This window comes from Vulpes vulpes, chromosome 14 (assembly GCF_048418805.1).
Source record: "Vulpes vulpes isolate BD-2025 chromosome 14, VulVul3, whole genome shotgun sequence".
Taxonomy (NCBI): Eukaryota; Metazoa; Chordata; class Mammalia; order Carnivora; family Canidae; genus Vulpes; species Vulpes vulpes.
Window position 1 is genome coordinate 51418083 of NC_132793.1, and position 7433 is coordinate 51425515.

General features: G+C 41.6%; 1 pseudogene; it reads left to right on the top strand.

Moving 5' to 3' along the window:
- The first annotated feature begins 1077 nt into the window (after positions 1–1077).
- On the top strand, positions 1078–1514 carry LOC112915600 (ORM1-like protein 2 pseudogene; annotated as a pseudogene).
- Positions 1515–7433: the final 5919 nt, after the last annotated feature.

Genomic DNA, 7433 nt, shown 5'->3' on the forward strand with positions numbered 1-7433 from the left:
CTCTCTGTATGACTATCATAAATTAAAAAAAAAAAAAAAAAAAAAAAGAGAATGAGAGTCTGTCTGACTATTCTGGAGACCAAGTAAGGGATGGTGTCCAGAGGGTTCTGCATTCAACATTAGGTATATCTTTGTAGATATACATTCTGCCCTGTTCTTGGCTTTGTAGCCATGTTCCCTCAACTGTGCTGAAGATGCCCTTTCCCCTCACTCCCTGTGCAAAGATCCTCTTTTACACTCTCCAGAAATAAACCTCTAGTCTTTTCCCTAGATGGACAATGGGCAATGGCCCAGAGCCACAGAGAGGAGGACATTTTTATTTAAAAAGATTTTTTTAATTAAATAAATTGAGAGAGAGGAGGAAAAACGGAGGGAGAAGGAGAAGCAGACCCCCTGCTGAGCAGAGAGCCCAACGTGGGGCTCAATCCCAGGACCCTGAGATCATGACCCAAGCCGAAGGCAAATGCTTAACCAACTGAGCCACCCAGGTGCCCTAAGACGAGGACATTTTTAAAAATTTTTTTTACGAGGACATTTTAAAATCTAACAGCATCCACCCATACCTTTAATGATAGCATGACTCCAACACAGACACCCTCACAAGTGGACACACCTTGCATCCAATTCCAAACCTACCTGGAATAAATAGTTCCTGAACTTTTTCAAGGCTCTAGAGTAACTCACAGATTGTATTTGTTCTCAACCTTCCAGGCTAACAGTTGGCTCTCAACCACCTGCTTTCCATCCTACGAAATTCTGTTGCTGTTTTTTCTTACCAAGTTGTCTCTACATTGAGTTTTTGATTCTTTAAAACATACCTTGTCTATAGTTTTAACATGGTTTAGGTAAGGGGTTAAATTAGATCTACCACCTTATCCCAGTCAGCATCTTTTTTCTTTTTAATTTGGGTATAGTTGACCCACAATGTTGCATTCGTTTCAGGTGTACGACATATAGATCTGACAAGTTTATATATTACCCTGTGTTGACCACAAATGTGGCTCCCTTCAGCTCCCATATATCGCTATTACAGCATCATTGGGCACTTTGAGTCGGACCCGCTGGGGAAGCTGCAGGATGAACGTGGGGGTGGCATACCGTGAAGTAAACCCCAACACTTGAGTGACGGATAGCTGGGGCATCTGGCTGGCCTACATCATCTTGGTAGGACTGCTGTATGTGTTTCTACCCAGCATCCCCTTCTTCAGCATACCTGTTGTCTGGACCCTGACCAATGTCATCCATAATTTGTGAAAGGGACACCCTTTGAGACCCCTGACCAAGGAAGGGCTCGGCTACTGACACACTGGGAACAGATGGACTACGGGCTCCAATTTACCTCTTCCTGCAAATTCCTCAGCATCTCTCCTATTGTACTCTACCTCCTGGCCAGCTTCTACACCAAGTATGATGCTGCTTACTTCCTCAGCAACACAGCCTCATTGCTTAGTGTACGGCTGCCTAAGTTACCCCAGTTCCACGGGGTTCATCTCTTTGGCATCAACAAATACTGAGGGATAGGGCTGGGGTAACACTGGACCCAAGGGCTAGAACATCCTTCCTTTCTCCGTATTGTCTTCTGTATCTTGAAAGCCTGAGAACTATATAACCTTTCCCAAACTCCAGGAAGAGAACAGATTGGAAAGTGGGGGTCCCAGGGCCCAGCCCTAAAAGCAGATTTTTTTTTAATAAGGAAAGGTGGGAAAGATAAGAGCTAAATCACTCTCCTTCACAGCAGGAGGCCATGTCTAAACAGCTTGTTTGGTAACTGAGCAGCTTGTTTTGTGATTTTTTTCTAGATCTTCTACCCACACCACTTTCCAGCTCTGTTTTGCTGTGTATTTTCCTTATAATAAAGATACTTTAAAAAAAAAAAAAAACCAACATCATTGACTCTCTTCGGTATCAACCTGGAAATCTTAATAGTTTTAAGAACTAATATTTTACATATATATTTTTTCTTCTAGCTGTTGAACAGTGTTTAAGTTTCTTCTCCACTCGAGCATGAGACTCTGAAAGTGAGTAGGCAAGACTGATGGACACAAAAATAACCTGGCCTGTAAGCTGAGGAATCTAGCTTTCTGACCTGTAACCACACTTATAAAGCCACTCTAAAATGACCAACTAAATAAATAAAATATTTATTTATTTATTTATTTTAATAAAATATTAAAAAAAAAAAGAAAGAAAGAAAAAGGGATCCCTGGGTGGCTCAGTGGTTTAGCACCTGCCTTTGGCCCAGGGCGAGATCCTGGAGGCCTGGGATCAAGTCCCATATCAGGCTCCAGGCATGGAGCCTGCTTCTCCCTCTGCCTGTGTCTCTGCCTCTCTCTGTGTGTCTTTCATGAATGAATAAATAAATAAAATCTTTAAAAAATAAAATAAAATAAAATAAAATAACCAACTACCGAATATTCTGTGGTAGCTTAATGTCTACGAATTTTTTTTTTTGGGGGGGGGGGGTTATAATGTTTAATATCAATGAAACATTTTTTTTTTCAAAATTAGTATTAGGGAAAGTATAAACAGCAGTAAAGTTCTTCCTTCTGGGGCAGCCTGGGTGGCTCAGCGGTTTAGCACCGCCTTCAGCCCAGGGCATGACCTGGAGACCGGGGTTCGAGTCCTGCATCGGGCTCCCTGCATGGAGCCTGCTTCTCGGCCTCTCTCTCTGCATCTCTCATGAATAAATAAATAAAATCTTTTTTTTTACGTTTTTTTTTTTAAATTTTTAATTATGATAGTCACAGAGAGGGAGAGAGAGGCAGAGACACAGGCAGAGGGAGAAGCAGGCTCCATGCACCGGGAGCCCAATGTGGGATTCGATCCCAGGTCTCCAGGATCGCGCCCTGGGCCAAAGGCAGGCACCAAACCGCTGCACCACCCAGGGATCCCAATAAATAAAATCTTTAAAAAAAAAATTCTTCCTTCTGGACAAAAGCTCCCCGGAACATTAAGGATCCCAGCCACACACCACCTCATACAAAACACTATGGAAAAGCAGAAGCAGCCATTTATTAATTCTTAGCCTTTTCCCATCATGAAGCATGCAAAAGCAGGATTGCCTTTCTTGACAATCCTAGTCTACATCTATGTATATAGCTATGTTATTTCAAGTTTATTTTTTTTTAAGATTTTATTTATTTATGATAGACATAGAGAGAGAGAGAGAGACAGAGACACAGGAGGAGGGAGAAGCAGGCTCCATGCCGGGAGCCCAATGTGGGACTCGATCCCAGGACTCCAGGATCATGCCCTAGGCCAAAGGCAGGCGCCAAACCGCCGAGCCACCCGGGGATCCCTATTTTTTATTTTAACTCACAGTTGATTTGGAACAACTATCTACGAAGGAGAAAGGTGGGTAGAACCCTGACAATGCTGGTTTCTCCTTGGCCACAGGAGCAAAGGCAGAGTTCAGACTGGGCCTCGGAGGGTAAGGCTCCTGACCCGAACCCATGCCCTGCACTGAGGTCCTAACGACAAAAATTACACTGCCTAGTAAAAAAAAAAATTACACTGCCTTGGTAAGAGGTTCCTGGACAGTGTCCTGGCCTATTTCCAGGGGCTGCATGGCTTCATCCAGGCTGCTCATCACTGCAGTGGAGAGGAAATCACTGGAATGGACATTCTCTCTTCCAAAAGACTTCCTGGGTTCCAGGCTGAGCCTCATTGTGCCTCCACAGTGTTTCCCTCGGGGCTTAACGGCCAAGTGTGAATCTGCCTTTGGGCACACTTTGGGTACCAGCGCCTCCCCATGATGAGGATTTGAACCTTGCCCTCGGAGTTGGGGTCTATCATCTGGAGCAGGACCTTGAACTCCCATTGGAACCCCGGGAGGAGGGCTCTGCTCGGTCCGACTATCTTCTCCAGCAGAGGGGCCTCCACGTGAAGCACAACTGGCTTCAGGAAGTGCTTACACCTACGCCAGTACCACTGGGTGTGATAAGGGGCCCGTTCCTGGAATGAGAACACTTCTCGCTGGCTGCTGGGCTGTGCCACCCAGGCAGGCTTGCCATCACGAGGGGCACCACTGCTCGGACCCGGGACGGATCTGCAGGAAGAGGCCAACTTCTACACATTTTTGGAAGTTGACTGGTGTATGAAAGTTCACCGGATGGCACAGCAGTAGGTCCCAAAACCAGACTTCATGAGTGGAAACATCAGATCTTGAGTAGTTTGTGGAACTTCTCTGAGACTCAGTGTGTTCCAACTCTGCCGCTCTCAGTCTGTGTCTCTCTTGAAAAAACAAATGTTTTTAAATAAATAAATAAATAAATAAGTAAATAACAAAGAAAAAAAATGGTGAGTATGGACCTCATAGGTTTACTGAGAGAATCAAATGAGTTAAAACATAAAAAGTGCTTTGAATAGTGCCTGGTATCCAGTGAGTACACAATAAATGTCAGGAATTATAATTGAAATGCAGTATCATCTACTGACATTACATTTTTTTTGAAACGTGCAAATCCTCAAGATAACTTTGGTGTAGTATTTATGAAATTAAGTCATCTTACCTACCATTGAAAAGAATGATCTTCAAAAAAATTAACACTATTTCCTGAACAGGAAAATTCAAGACATTTACAATAATTTCTAGTTTGTATTTAATCAGTTCTTCCAAAACTGAGGAGAAAATGACACTTTAAATTTGCACCATAATTGTGCTGGCTCGAATTAAAACTATGAAGCAACTGTTGTATATGTTAATTTAATAAAGCCAGTATATAATTAACAGCAAGCTAAGCTGCATGCAATAATTTCTTCATTCCTTAGGTGACAGGTGTTTTAAAGAATTACCTCTTTCTTGTGATAATTAAAGTCAATACAGAGGGTTTTTTTGTTTTGTTTTTCTTTTTTTTTTTTTTTTTATTTATGATGGTCACAGAGAGGGAGAGAGGCAGAAACACAGGCGGAGGTAGAAACAGGCTCCATGCACCGGGAGCCTGATATGGGATTCGATTCCGGGTCTCCAGGATCACGCCCTGGGCCAAAGGCAGGCGCCAAACCGCTGCGCTACCCAGGGATCCCTTGTTTTGTTTTTCTACTATCAAAATGATAGTAGAATGATAGTATCAAAATCCCTTTTATGTCTTATTGTTTAATTAGAGGATATAAGGCTTCCCTGCTGATAAAAATATTTCACCACTTGAAAACCAGCATTGCAGTTAGTTTTTCTAGGCACTGGTTGAAATATGGCATGGAGCAAGAGTGACATCTGGTGATCATATAAGTTCATCACATATAATTACATCTGGGAATTCATTTGTGTTTCAAAGCCCTCTTTTACTTAAAAAAATTATACTAGAAACAAAAACTTTTAAGGGAGTACTTTCATATTTTATGAACTTCAAAGGTTGTTTTTAGGTAAAACATATAGAAGATTATGAAAGTAAGAAGAGATTTGTTACAACTTAAGTCAACTAGGGTATATTTTGTTTTTTTTTTGTTGTTGTTGTTGTTTTGTTTTTAAAAGATTTTTATTTATTTATTCATAGACACAGAGAGAGAGAGAGGCAGAGACACAGGCAGAGGGAGAAGCAGGCTCCATGCAGGGAGCCCGATGTGGGACTTGATCCCAGGTCCCCAGGATCACACCCCAGGCTGCAGGCAGTGCCAAACTGCTACACCACCAGGGCTGCCCTAACTAGGGTATATTTTGAATTCCAAAAGCACGAAACAAATGACAATGAGATATATCTTATTTCATTGGTAGGAGAGGCAAAGCCTGCTTTCTATGCTACAAAAAGCATATCGATTCTTTTGAAACTATATGGGGATTTTGCTGGAGGTTTCTCCCATAAATGAATTTAAAAGAATTTGAAACAAAAAAGTCCAACAACAAATAAAAGCAAAGTATAAAAATAATATCCTCAATACTGAACAGTTGGAACATATATGATCTTATTTGCAAACTTCGTGAGGCACCAATGAAAAATCATTCAATTTAGAGTAGAGTAAATAAATACCAAAAGTCAAAGAGAATTTCCTTTCTAGAAAGATCAAGACGGTAGAGTAAGACAGTAAGATACTGTAAAACAAAACAACAACAACAACAAAACCCATTTCTTTCATGCTGTCCAATTCAGAAATACCAAAACTGGGATGCCTGGGTGGCTCAGTGGTTGAGCATTTGCCTTCAGCTCAGGGCATGACCCCGGGCTCCCAGGATCGAGTCCTGCATCTGGCTTGCTGCAGGGAGCCTGCTTCTGCCTCTGCCTATGTCTCTGCCTCTCTCTCTTATGAATAAATAAATAAAATATTTAAAAAAAAGAAATACCAGAACTGACAACAGTAGCATACCAGGAGAAAGATACAGAATATATTTTTTGAAGTCCTCTAGCCAACACTCCAAGACAGAAGCTAGAACAGAAACTAAGCAAGAGAGGCTTTCCCCCCCAGGTGCTCCACAAAGTGGGACAGAGACAGGAATAATTCTCAGGGACCACTATCTTGATCTTGAGTAATAGTGTCAAGTAAAGATAGATAAGCGCAGGGATACACAGCCACACACACACACACTCATGCATGAAACAAAAAAATATTGTAACTGTTCACCAAAGTGTTTCGCTCATCCTGAAGAGAAGAGCAAAACATTGAAAGCCATAATTGGTTAAGAAATATCACTATTCCGGGATGCCTGGGTGACTCAGGGGTTGAGCCCAGGGATTAAGTCCCACATCAGGTTCCCCGCAGGGAGCCTGCATCTCCCTCTACCTGTGTCTCTGCCTCTCTCTCTGCGTCTCTCATGAATAAATAAATAAAATCTTAAAAAAAAAAAAAAGGAAAATCACTATCCCAACTCAGCCAGCCGTGGGTGCAGACTTTTCAAGAGAATTATGAGGAAAGAGAAAGCAGAGATAAATTTCCCTGGATACAGTTGCCCCTAGACGTTGCTTCCTCCCCACCCATCTCATGTAGCTGCATAATTGATCAGAAAATACAAGCCAACATATCAAGTCTTCTAGCTCTAAGTGAAGACTCCAATATGCTCAGGGGAATAGGAAAAGAAGTCAACAAGAAGCCATATGTGGTGTTGGGGAGAGGGGGCAAATCATAATCCTGGATAAACTATTCTGATTCAAAGTTGAGAATAAAAGAGATGATCTTTAATGATGCAAAGTGAGGCAGTATGCAAAGTATAGCAAAAGGAAGAAAGGAAGGGAACACTGGCATCCAAAGAGCATACTCTGGAAGATATATATTCCAACAAATAGAAGAAAAAAGTTTAGAAAACAATGCTTAATAATGTCAGAGAAAATCTGATGTGAAATAATGAAATAAAAATAGAATGAAATACTTGAGGAGGAAAATGATAGCATTGCAAGACCCAAAATTCATTAGGATCAAATATTACCCTATAGAAAAGTGAACCGATAGCATTGAGATGCATTTAAGATATCTGCACAAAGCAGAGGACAAAGACAAAAGGAGAAAGA